This window comes from Zalophus californianus, chromosome 12, assembly GCF_009762305.2.
Source record: "Zalophus californianus isolate mZalCal1 chromosome 12, mZalCal1.pri.v2, whole genome shotgun sequence".
Classification (NCBI taxonomy): Eukaryota; Metazoa; Chordata; class Mammalia; order Carnivora; family Otariidae; genus Zalophus; species Zalophus californianus.
This window is the reverse complement of record NC_045606.1, coordinates 16108409-16122316: the sequence shown is the minus strand read 5'-3', so window position 1 is coordinate 16122316 and position 13908 is coordinate 16108409. Positions and strand designations below refer to the sequence as shown.

General features: G+C 42.9%; 1 protein-coding gene across 13 annotated transcripts in view; it reads right to left on the bottom strand.

Annotated features, from left to right (window-relative positions):
• The window catches only part of NRCAM (neuronal cell adhesion molecule), a 290304-nt gene that overhangs the window by 88181 nt on the left and 188215 nt on the right, over positions 1 to 13908 (bottom strand). The window lies entirely within an intron of this gene.

Sequence of the window (13908 nt, the reverse complement as noted above, 5' to 3'; positions counted from 1 at the left end):
AAAGAATATATTCTTTTTTTTAAATTTTTTATTGTTATGTTAATCACCATATATTACATAATTTGTTTTGGTGTACTGTTCCATGATTCATTGTTTGTTCATAACACCCAGTGCTCCATGCAGAATGTGCCCTCCTCAATATCTATCACCAGGCTAACCCATCCCCCCACCCTCCTCCCCTCCAGAAACCTCAGTTTGTTTTTCAGAGTCCATCATCTCTCCTGGTTCGTCTCCCCCTCTGACTTACTCCCCGAAAGAATATATTCTGCTGTGACAGAGCGAAAGAAATGGCAAATCAAAGAGCTGATTAGGAACGCCAACAAGAAGGAAGTTTTTCTGGTTCAAGTGTCCTGCTTCCTGGAAGAATCAGGACAGGGAAGCCTCTGTTTTTGTTTTTAGTATTTTTTATTTATTCATTTGAGAAAGAGAGAGGAACCGAGCAGTGGGGAGGGACAGGGGAACAGCGAGAGAGAAGCAGGAAGCCCAGTGTGGGGCTTGATCCAATCCCTGGCCCCAGAGATCAGGACCGGAGCCGAAGGCAGCCACTTAACTGACTGAACCACCCAGGTGCCCCAAGCCTCTGTGTCTCATCCAAGTTGGTTGACAAGACCAATACACCTAGAATTACTGCCTCTTGTATCTCTTTAGTTGGATTTTCATGGGAAAATTTTTTGTGGGTAAACTGAGCATTTATTTCCTAAAGAGAAACACTTGTGCCTTTCTGGAAAGAGAACGGGAAAATGAGAAGGAAAGGTGAGACAGGAGAACAAAGGCACAGCAATGAAAGAAGAAATGCTGTAGATGTCAGAAATTCCTGAGTTACATTATCACTTTTCTTTTTGGTTTTGAAATTATGGCAATTAACCAAGAAACTGGGCAGAAAAGTACCTGTGAAAAATAATTTTTTTAAGCCTATGAAAAGAATCACAAAGATTTCCAGGAAAACATCTGTAGGGCCTCACATTTATATCTCTCTAAGGTCTTCTCCAGCCCTATGCTTTGGAGTACGAGCTTTAATGTAAGTGGAGCTAAATAAAGCAGCCACCAAGAGGACAGCCATTGAGCTGCCACAGTAGAAAAATAAAACCAAGACCAGAAATTGGAAAAAAGAGAGCTAATAAGCATCAGATTCTGCGAGGTCACTGGTTATTACATCTGATGAGGCTCGGCAAGGTAAAGATGGAGACATGAGTATCAGGCACATGTTACTATCTCAACAACAGGCAGAATGATGTGGGCAGGAGAGGCAAGTCTGTGCCCAGTCCCTTCTCAGAGAGGAGGACAAGTGGGGCTCCCAGCTGAGGCTAAGCCGTGGTTTCTGGATCCTGGTACCACTTGCTGCATCTCTGTGTCCAGTGGACACCACTTGTGCAAAATGAGAGGCAACATCTGTGGAGAAGGGGATTCAAAAGCCTGGAACAACAGCCAACAGAATCTAGAAGTGAAAGGCTAGCGGAAGAACAAAGCCAGCAGAAAGGTAAGAGGCAGCAGAAAGGATTCCAAGGGAGACCACTTCTTAGTGGTCTGAGACCAACGGATGTATGTGAGACAGAACACAAACACATTCCTAGAGCTGAAAGGAGCAACTGCATATGGCTTCAACAGGGTATTCGGTGTGAGTACAGGGATTGCGCAGTCATGGGCGGGAAGGAACCACTGAAGGTCCTCTTTTTCCCTGCCTGGTCAGCTGGCTCAGGATTAAGCCAGTAAATATTGGGGATTTGACACCAAAAGCAAAGGTAACAAAAGCCAAAAGAAACAACTGGGACTATGTCAAACTAAAAGTCTTTTGCACAGCAAAAGAAACCATAAACAAAATAAAAAGTCAACCCACTGAAAGGGAGAAAACATTTGTGTATCATATATTTTATAAGGGATTAATATCCAAAATATATGAAGAGCTCACACAACTTAAGAGCAAATAAACAATCTGATAAAAAATGCACAGAGGATCTGAATAAACACTTTTCTAAAGAAGACCTACAGATGGCCAACAAATACATGAAGAGATGCTCAATATCACTAATCATCAGGGAAATGTAAAACAAAACCACAATAAGGCATCACCTCACACCTGTTAGAATGGATACTATCAAAAAGACAAGAAATAAGTGTTGGTGAGGATGTGGAGTAAAGGGAATTTTTTACACTGTTGGTGGTATGTAAATTGGTGCAGCTGTTTACTTAAAAAGGGGGGGGTGTCACCTGGCTGGCTCAATGGTAAAGCATGCTACTCTCGATCTCCAGGTCATGAGTTCCAGTCCCACGTTGGGAGTAGAGATCACTTAAAAAAGTACATACATACATACACACACATACATAAATAGGTACAGCCAAGATGTGATTTTTTACATATGTACACATACATACATATACAACGGAATACTATTCAGCCATTCAAAAATGCAATCTTGCCATTTGTGACAACATGGATGGACCTTGAGGGCAACATGCTAAGTGAAAAAGTCAGACAGAGAAAGACAAATATCATATGATCTCATTATATGTGGCATCTAAACAAAGTAAAACAAAAGAAAACAAAACAAACAAGCTCATAAGCACAGAGAGTAGACTAGTGGTTGTCAGAGGCAGGGGGTGGGTCGGGCAAAATGGGTGAAGGGAGTTAAAAGGTACATACTTGCAGTTATAAAATTGGTAAGTCACGGGAGATAATGTACAGCATGATGACTATAGCTAATAATACCGTATTGCCTATTTGAAAGTTGCTAAGAGAGTCAATTTAAGAAACATATAACTATGTATGTTATCTAGACTTATTGTGGTCATCATTTCACAATATATACAAATATCAAATCATGTTGTACACCTGAAACTAATATAATGTTGTATGTCAATTATACCTCATTAAAAAAACTGCCAACTTCTCACACAAAGAGTAAAAAAAAAAAAACATGCAGGGAATTTTAGAGGATTCAATTAAATTTAACTCAATAATCTGAGAATCGATTATGTACAGATCAGTGGCTGCCTGGGGGTGGTCAGAGAGGAGAGGGGCCAAACAGCAGGAGGGCTGTTTTGAGTAGAGTGCTTAGCAGAATGGATGATATAAGTCACGTGAAGCCAAGTTATAAATATGTAAAGTGACAATAATACATCTGGCCCCCTGACCCCATCATTACCACAACCACTAAACCAGAAAACTAACAGACTGCCAAGCCCTAGATGCAGCATCCGGATGAGTCTTGGTCATTTTTAAAGAAATAAAAGTCAATAGTTTTCTATCCTTGACATAAAATAAGAGAATAGCTTTTTGACCTTAATTAAGTAGATTTCTTAAATATAATATTAAAAGTATGGTCAAGAAGAGAAAAAGATAAATTGGACATCCTCAAAATTAAAAATATTTGTTCTTCAAAAGACAGCAATAAGAAAATGCAAAGACAAGCCACAGACTAGGAAAAAAATATTTACAATCACACATCTAATAAAGGACTTGTATCCACAACATATAGAAAACTATTACAACTCAAAAATAAGAAGACAAACAGTTTCATTTTTAAAAATGGGCAAAAGATATGGATAGGCACTTTCCTAAAGATATACACATAGGTGATAAACTTATGAAAAGATATTTGATACAATTCATCATTAGGGAAATGCAAATTACAACCAAATGAGATACTACTACGCATCCACCTGAAAAACTATATTAAAAAAGACTGATCATATCAAGTATCAGTGAAGATGGGGAGTGACTGGAATTTTTGTACATTGCTATGGGAATGTAAAAAGGTATTGCCACTTTGGAAAAAAGTTTGGCAATTTCTTAAAACTTAAGCTTAATATCCAATCCAACAATTCCACTCCAAGATATTTACCTAAGATTGATGAAACATACAAAAAAGACTTGTATGCAAATGTACACAATAGCCTTTCCTATAATAATCAACAATTGGAAACAACCCAAACTGGTGAAAAGATAAACACAATGAGGTATATTTATGTAATAGAAAACTCAATAATAACAAAGAATGAATGGCTGATAGATGTATCAACATGGGTAAAATCTGAAAATTATGCTATGTGAAAGAAGCCAGACACAAAAAATTCTACATATGATTCCATTTCTGTAAACTTTCCAGAAAGGTGAAACTATAGAATCAGAAAACAGATCAGCGGCTGCCTAAGGCCGTGGGGTGGGAGGTGAGATTGACTGGGTAGGAAGGAATTTTGGGGGAGGTGATGGTACTGTTCTAAACTAGACTGGAATGTAGTTTGCACAACTGTATTAATTTACTACAACTCATCAAAGTACACTTAAAATGAGTAAATTTTATGGTATGTAAACTGTATCTCAACAAAGCTATAAAAAAAAAGAAAAATAACTCGAACATCTGTGTTTTCCAAATAAAGACCCATTCCAGAGGTCTCTTCCCCCCAGCATGTGCTATCACAGACAATACTCCTGCTAGTCCCAGTATGAGTTAAATACATCTACTTCTGAATAAACAAAACTATCAAGACTGAGAAATGGCAAGCAATATATTAGTTTATAAGGCTAACTGAATTATTGAAGGGGTGATTTCAAGAGGAGGAATGTAGAGAGAAATGCAGGGGGTACTATTCTGACTAAACTAGACAAGGCCAAAGAAAAGAATCTACACTGGTCATTTTCATGAAAATGGTATTTCTATCACCATCTGCAAATCAGTTTCCTTAACAAGAGCTCAGGACAACTTTCAGCATTTCTCAGAACTGTGTTTATGACCGAAGACTCACTTGTACATAACTTTGATCCCAAATCAGAATTATTTTGGCTTTGCCAGCACTTCCATCTCATGGGCGGCCGAGAGCGGTCTCATCAGGTGTCTCAGATGAGGGCACAGCCTGCCTTCTTCATGAGCTGCCATGCCTCCTCCTGGTCTCCATTTGGCTTAGCCTACTGAGGATTACCAACACTATTTTTTTCTTTTTTACCAACACTTTTAAATGTCAGTGGCATTTATTTCTATCTCACTGAGCAAAAATAAGACACCAAAAGCAGAGATTAAAAAAATAGAACTGCTCAAATGCAGACTCAGTCTCTAAGAAATCCATTTCCTCACCCCGAGGAGGAGCCGGAGCCTCTGGTTGCCAAAGAAGCAGGAGATTGTCTGTGTGCTGGATGGGAACTCTTCCAAGAGGTTCTCTCCACCAATTAACACACCCTCAGCTCCAGGGCTGAAAATGCTTGCGGTAGTCCTCTGGCTGAGAGCCGGATAAAACAGCATTAATCCCTGCTGGTCACCATGTCCTCCATGCCTGCGGCTCTCTGTCTCAGTTACTCCTACTCTCTCTACTTCTCCCACTCTCCGAGAACTCTCTTATCTTTATTTCCTTCTCTTTCCGGCCTAGGTCCCATGGGCCACCCTTCCCTTTATTTTTCTTGTCTGTCCTCTCAACTCCTTTGTCCCAGGAACAACCCCAATTCAGCACAGTCTTGCATACAATGACATAGAGCCCGGATTCCCCGTGTTGCGCACACAAGTGGGGTCAAGTGATAAAGTAGAGTCAGCCCCTAGTTCAAATCCTGGCTTTGCCACTTAGAAGCTGTGTTGCATTGGTTAAGTTAAATAAACTCTCTGTGCCTTAGTCACCTCACCTATAAAATGGGGCTAATTTACCTAGCCCCAGGGCTGTAGAGAGGATCAGTGAGATAAATGGGTAATGCGCAAAGCAACATGCCAGGACCTTACTGTACCCTTAGTAGATGCTGACAAGTACGTGTGACAAGGCCTGTGACACACAGCCTCTACATATCTTTCTAGCCTCCTTTTGCGTCACTTGCTCTACCACAAGCCTAATGAACAGACACAATGATCTCCATGCCTTCCGCTGTTGTTCGTGCTGGACTCTTTCCCCACTGTCCTCATGGCCCTGATGACTCCTCTTCGTTCCTGGAGTCTCAGCTCATGTGTACTCCTCTAGGACTGTGCCGTCTGAAACATTAGCCACTAACCACATATGGCTATTTAGATTGAAATTAAGTAAAACGAACTATAATTAAAAATCCAGTTCCTCAGTCACGCTAACCACATGGCAAGTGCCTAATAGCCACACGTGGCTGGCCGTGGCTGCTGGGGTGGACACAGCAGCTCTAGCAGAAAACATCTTGGCTAACCCATGTGTAAAAGCACTTGTCGCTTCATGTTTCAGCTGTGGAGTCTTTGTTTCTCTCTATGAATTGTGAATTTTCTGAAGTACCACCCCAATCTGTAATAGTATGCTAAATGGGTTATTGAATGATTAAAAAGCTTTAAAAAAATCTTTTCATTTTCTGCAGGTCCCGGACCCATGAGGAAGGAGCTCCTGATATCGCTGCTTTCAGGAGTCGGTCCTGAATGGTTTTGCCTTGTTTTGCCTCCTCTTCCATGTCTCAGTCCACTCTAATCCTTCTTAATTCAGTTGCCAACCTTCTTGACTTGACCTCTTTCCTCTTCTCAGATGTGCATCTTCCCAAATTGGCTGCTATTTCCTGCTCATGGAGCTCTGTCCCTGGCTTCCCTCCCTGTCTCTCCATTGTGCTCTTTTGTGGGATTGCATTTGTTTCCAGCCCCTCTGGGTCCCTCACCTGTTCAGGCAAGCCCAGCTCTAAACCACGTGGGCAAGGATTTCTTGGCCTCCAAGATTGGGTATGAAACCATATGGCTTCTGGGCAATATCGGATGCCAGCTAAGTCACCGAATATAAAATATCTCTGTATTTGCAGTGCCTTTGGCAGTTTCTGGCATAGTACGCAGCTTATAGATATTTGCTGAAAGAATGAATGAGCCACTGTTTTATCATGAAATACAATCACAGGAAGGAATGAGGTACAAGGAGAATGAGGCTGAGAAGAAGGAGAGCCAATACGGACAAGACTATTTTGCTGCTGGGCATGACTGTTCAATCCACAGACCACTCCTCCAAAAAGCTGGACAAACCATCTCAGAACAGTCCTAGGATGGCGTGGGGAAGGGAGGAAGAATTTATCCCAGGCTCCATTTGGTCAAAGGCATGCCACCCCTGCATCTCCAGGTTGTGCATTCCAAAGCATGGGCACCTCGTGGGTCCCGCAGTGCTGTCAACACAGGAGCCCAGGTGGGAAATAAGAGGTGCTGCTGTGAAGCTGGTCAGAGCCCATGTGGACCCAGAACATGACACTGGGAAGCTGACAGGCTCTGAAGCAGAGCATAAAAGGCATCTGGCACAACGAATGGAAGTTACTCTTTGAAATCATCCAGCCATCATGGGTGGGTCTTGGACACCACAGGATGACAGTAGGGGAGGATTTACAATGTGGGGTGTTCTCACACTGGATTCCTGCTTAGGTTCTAGGAACACAGTAAGTGTCAATAAACACTGAACACTGCCTGGTTGACAGCCTAGGAGCATTTGAGCAGTCTGATGGGGTCCTGGGTCCCCGAAGATGGAATGTGATGCAGGGGAAGTGAGTGTGGGGATGTCAGCAGGGACTGTGGGCAGAGAGAGGCTGAAGAAAACCTGATCCACTTCATCATTTTGTCTGAAGCCAAGTCTCCTTTGAAAGATTCCCCACGTCTTCTTCTTTGTTCTGAATCTCAGGCTAATAAAATGGCGCTGGCACCCCTTCCAAAGTTTCATCTTTAATAAGAACTCCTAAATCATTATAAAAACTACTAAAGGCCCCGATAATGGTCTTGGTACTAAGGATCAATAAACTTGACTTTTCACCAGACTTTCCTCAGAGCCAAGCAACGATTTCTTCGTTTTCAGAGTATATCGCAACCGTCTAAGTTAGGTTTGTTTTTTCTCAAAGTAGACACCGGGAATAGCTCGGATCTGCTCTATACCTTGTCTACAGCTGGCAGGCGTCTTCTGGAGAAAAATGCTAGTATTGTGATTTGCCTGTCCATTCACATTTTATTACTCCAGAAATTTTCAGCAAGTTTTTGTTTCCTCTTCAAGAACCATAGACTTGGAAGACCAAAGACACTCCAGGACGTTAGTTCAACACCTTCTTTCTAGGCGCAAGGACACAAAGGGCATTGTTACAAGAGCTGGTGTATTCACCCCTCTTCTGCCCCACTCCAAAACCCTCTCAGTCGCTCCTCAGATTTCAGCCACAGCAGCTAGGGTCCTGTCCCCCGCAGGCTGTGAACAGCTCTGCACATGTGCACCTAGACGTGGCCTCACCTCGTCCTTCAAAAGGGATCCCTTGCTTCCTGCCCTGGGCATCTCAAATCTCTGGCTCAATTGTCCCAGGAATCCACTCTGCACTGGGATATGCACAACCCAGTAGGGTTGGGGAGTTAGTGCTATGGGATCACTCTTGACCAACGGGAATCTGGAGCCAGTGAATAAATGCCTCCCCATGTCATCCAGGGCAGACAATCCTGAGATGCATTTCGAAAACTCCCTCAAAGGTTCCAGGGGGAATCAAACAGACAATGCAATTGTGCATTCTTGTGTTGACTTTTCCTCTTTCTCCATGTCACTCCCCCATCCTGCCTTTCTGCTTCCTGATATGACATTTCCATACAAATTACCTTTGCACAAGTTTTGGTCTCTGGCTCTGCTTTTGGGGGACCCTATGTTAAGACAACTGGGTGGCAGCCTTAGATCGGATTTGCGAAGTCACACGCTGGATTTGCGCTCCAGGAGCACAACGCCCATGACTGGACCCTTGGCGTACCCATCACCCGTATACCCGGGCTCCTCAAGTGCAGTGATTTGTGTCTTCCTCCCAAAGCCAACAGCAGAAACAGGCACAGCTATTCCCCTGACACCTGTGTCCCCAGCCTTGTTGGTTTTTTTTATTTATCCTCTTTATACAATGAGGGAACAGGTTCAGAGAGGCCAGATAACTCATCCAAGATCTCACAGTGAGAATTCAAATTAGGATTTGAACCTAGTCCGGCAGGTTCAAAGCCCATCATCTGTCTATAGCACACTAAGAGGAGCCAAGTCCTTGTTACTGCAAGCCTTGAGCACCTCTGTCTTCCATGGGTATTCTCTGAAGATCTAGAGGACAAGACATGTACGTCTGGATGTGCAACTTCACTCTCTCTCTCTGCCTCATTTCTTCTCAGGATGCTATATTTGGTTTTCCATTACGTCAGGGAGCACAAGACGTCCGATCAGTCAGTTATTGACCCTCGAAGTAAAGTCTTTCTGCTTCACTGCCTAGAATTTTCTCCCCTTTTCTTCTTCCTTTGGGTCACATTCTTTCACTATGAAGCTTCCTGCCTTAGCTTCTTTTTCTCCTTTGCCTCACTGGAAACGCATATGCAGACTCCCCCGGTGCATGAGTCACAGCTTGGAGAGGCATTTCTCAGTCAGGTTCAACTGCCCCTCAAGCTTGGCTACCAGACGACTGAAAGGAAGGTGAACATAACACAGCCCGTGGGGATCACAGGAAGAGTTGGAGCAAGCACCTCTTCTCTCTGGCCCCCTCAGGAGCCACCTTGATGCCCTGTGGCACCAAACCCCCAATTTCTTCTCAGACTCTAGACTCCAGGAGGAATAACCAAATCCTATTATTTTATCTGTTGGCCTCATTGCACTCTGTTCATACAACTTCTTCACAGAAAAGAATATTGTCATTTTGTTTGACATTTTTTTTGGTGGAAATGAGAACTGATGTCCTTTCTCCCCAAGTGTAGGGACAAGGCAGTAATGCTAACTCTGAAGGTTGGAGAAAGAGAAATCCTCTGCGCGTGGGTGACACAATCGTGTGGCCTCTTCACTAACAGGGGCAAAGTGGCAGAGAAGCCAACTGCAGTTCATCACCCCGACTCTGAGCCTCCTCCTCAGGCAGCACTGAAACGGGGCCTGCTCGGTGCCCACTTCCTGCCAGCACCATCTGGCAGGTGCCAGTGTTTCCCAGCCATGAACCAGGCTGGGCAATTGCCTCAAATCATGGGGCATGTCTCTGAAGTCCTCACCCCTGCCATGAGCACAACTGTCGCCCAGAAACCTCTTAGGAAGCTAGAAAGTCATTCATCTCCACAGATGACCCACTCCACAGAGCTCAGCTCACAGGCTTATGGGGTGACTTAATCAGAAGAGCTCATTTCCATGTTGGGTGGGTGCCATGAGGGAGGAACACATGTTAGACAGCTGAAAGTGACCTGGGCCAGACCTCCTATCAGCCTGGCAGCTTGAAGAGTTCCTGAACTTTATTTACCTAAGAAGACATGCGGGTTGATGTGATCTTTCCCTGTCGCATTGCCCGCTGTTTCTCAAACCCAGCACAATATTACTACTACATTTAATGATACGTATATGAAAATATAGTATGGCTTAGTGTCTTTTCTGCCTGTGGAAAGCCGTCTTTTCATTTATCTAGGAAGACATATTTAATGCTGCATTATTTCATTTTTTTTTAAAGATTTTATTTTTATTTATTTGACAGAGAGAGACACAGCGAGAGAAGGAACACAAGCAGGGGGAGTGGAGGAGGGAGAAGCAGGCTCTCTGCTGAGCAGGGAGCCCGATGTGGGGCCCGATCCCAGGACCCTGGGATCATGACCTGAGTTGAAGGCAGATGCTTCATGACTGAGCCACCCAGGCACCCCTGCATTATTTCATTTCTAATTATGCTTATATTCTGTACAAACTGACTTACATGCGGTTTTTTGGTTTAATTTAGAAAGATAACACACAACCAGGACTCTTGGAAAATCACAAGGACCTTAAGGTCTTCTTTTTTTCTTTTAAAGATTTATTTATTTATTTTAGAGGGAGAGCACATGAGTGGGGGAAGGGTAGAGGGAGAGGGAGAGGGAAGAGGGAGAATCCTCAAGCAGACACCCCGCTGAGTGCAGAGCCCTACGCAGAGCTCAATCCCAGGAACATGAGATCATGACCTGAGCCGAAATCAAGAGTCGGCTGCCCAACCAACAGAGCCACACAGGAGCCCCAAGGACCTTAAGGTCTTTAGGAGTGACAGAACCAGGATTATTCTTCTACCTTTACTTGAAATGATCACTCTAAAAATGGCCCAATGGCTGTAATAAACTGATATTTCAGAGACATATTCATGCTCCATACTGAAGGATACAACACTTAACTGTAACTGGCATAATTGGTTTACACAGTAGCTACATTTTAGCATCCTAATGGCAACCCATTGCTTCTTATGGTCTTCTCCAGAGTCAGGACTAAAAACAAAGGCCATATGTCTGTTCCTGTAACAAATACATATAACTTTCTCTCTTTCCCTGGGTTGTCTTCTCTTAATCAGAAATCAGAGTCTGTTTCCAGTCTGACTAATTGGACCAAGCCCTCATTCAGTTTCTAGGTTTTTAATTCTATGGGTTTTTAGGGGAAGAAAAATTATTCTCACTCTCCAGGCAAGGTGGGTTGGGGCAGTGGCAGCACAAGCCCCACAGGCTGGCCAAACTCAATCTATAACAAGAGGAAACCTCTTTGGCTGCTTGCAAAGAACAAAATCATGAAGGCTCCTGTACGTTTTAGCATATGTGCTGCCGAAGCGACCACAGCTCCTGTATGTTTTTTATTCGTATCTCTTCTTTTAGCTCTACTATTATTTGTTCTGGCAAAACACATAGAGATGGACAGTTTGGGCCTTTCCCTGAATGGCATGCAAAAATCCTTTAGCTTCTTTCTGGTGAGACAGCATCAGGCTACATGTAAAGGCCACATGTGACTCCTCTAAGCATGTGGCATGGCCTCAACTAAACCATTTTGGGTGAAGAGCAAGACATTTCTGTCTAGTCCAGTGGGATCATTTCTTCACAGCGTGTCCACACTAGGAAGGTGGCTATGAAGAAAGGCTGCCATCCTATCACTTGTAGCAATGTTGACTTTGGCATCCTGGCATGGGGGGGGGCGGCTAGGCTAGAATGAGCTGTCATTACAAGAGAAGGCTTATGGTTTTCTGCTGTCTCCAAGAGTCACTGAACATGGCGTGTGCTCTAGGGAAACTTAGATAATGTTTTTCTTGAGAATCTGAGCCAAAAGAGACAAAGCCCAAATCAGATCCAGCATCCTTTTTGCCCCCAGGTGCACAAAGCCTCCATAAAAAGACAATCTCCTACTCTCTTCTAGAAATACCAATTATTCTGTGTGACTCACACCACTTTATGTTTAGTATTGGCTGTCCAGCCATCCCATGCGTTGCTCTATCCACACATTATACTTTAGACCATGTTATCCGGAAACCCACCACCATCCACAGAGAAAGAAAAAGGCTATCATCTTTATCTGTCCTTTAACAGACATTCCTGTGAAGGAATGTGTGAAGGTTCTGAGATTTTACCTCATTCACAAGCTAGTAAGTTAGCTTGCTGCCGTTTTATAGATGCCAGCAGAGGATGTGAAACTCTTCAGTCAAAGACAAAGACTGTAGTACACATGGTAGTAGCAACAGCCTGAGTACCCAGAGTATTAGCATTTTCTAACCGTGGTTCCCAAGGTCCCAGTTCCTACAGGGTGATGTGAAGAAGGCCAGGTGACCCCTGTACACTACATGAGAGGGATTCTGAGCTTAGGGAACCCAAATCTTTTATAATGGGCAGTAATCATGAGTGCTCTTTGCTCTAGAGGGAAACACGTTCTCTGCCTTCTGGGGCTGTTCACTGTACGAACATCATCAAGAAGAGTCTAGAACAAAGGGTCACTAGAGCCTTTGATTGCAAGATGTACAAGGGACCAATGGAGAACTTTCTCCCAACTGTCCTTTAAATTTGCTGCTGCTTAACATGGCAGAAAGGTACACTGAGTGGCTACGCAATACAGCAATACTCTTTGACAGGCAACCGCATGCTTTCAGGCAAGGCTCTTGGCTCCGGGTCCTGAGAATCCCATGGCTTCCAAAGAGAATGTTAAATGTATATCATGACTATTGGTTACATTTGTCCATATAAAAGTATTCTACTTTAAAAAGTAATATAGGGCTTCCCTACAAATGCTCTAAATGTAACCAAATTTTAGTAAGTGTGACCACAAAACATACATCCTTAAGGGGAAAGATTTTCATTTCATAATGCTTTATTATTTGAATTGGCACACTGCACTGAAAGCTTCGCTTATTTGGGTTCTTTACAGGAGACGGAAAGATACTTATATTTGCATAAACTCTCAGAAAGAATATGAAAAAAGCTCATCAAAGGAGAATACTAACTCCAACCCAGTGGCCCTCTTTCTATAAATTGTTAATTCAAAGCTTGAGGGTAAAATAAGAAAGAACCCATTTACTCACTCTGGGATAAAGCCCGTTTCTTCCATGGTATAACATTATTTTCCCTAAGGCAGTTATTATATTCACACATAGAATCTACTTGAGAAAAAATATTACCTGTTTAACGAGAAATCTGTACAGATAATTAAATTCCTGCTTATTGCACACAATTGCCCCCAGTCTTATGGAATAAATTAGTGCACATCAGAGTTTTTTTTTAATTAAAACTTGTATTTAGCCATTTTCATGTTAATATCTTGAATAAGTAAAATTAATCCACACTGCATTTCTTCACTTTATAAATTAGGAACTTTTTTCCTGCTTACTCCTACAATTAAAGTGTGAACACAAGACCCTTGCCATAAGAAATAAGGGTGCAATATTGTCTTTAATAAAAAAAGTGCTTTTACATGAATAAAAAAAGTGTATCAGATTTTGTAGAATCGCCATGAGTAGAATTTAAAATGACACTTAGAAATAAATGCTAGCAGAAAGCTATGCATTTCCCCACAGACAGGAACAGAAGCAGTGGATTTTACGAGAAGGGATCCTGGCGGATCCCTGACGGACTGGCCTGTTTATTCGTGTGCAGTGCTCCGAGAAGCCTACATAGAAATCCCTCAGTAAGTGAGGGGAAGAATCTGAACGTTGTGCTTGATTCAGCAGCAACCGAGCAAAGATGGCCGCCATGGCTTCGCTGGGAGAAAAACACACACCACGCGTTGTTCCACGTTCCCGAAAGT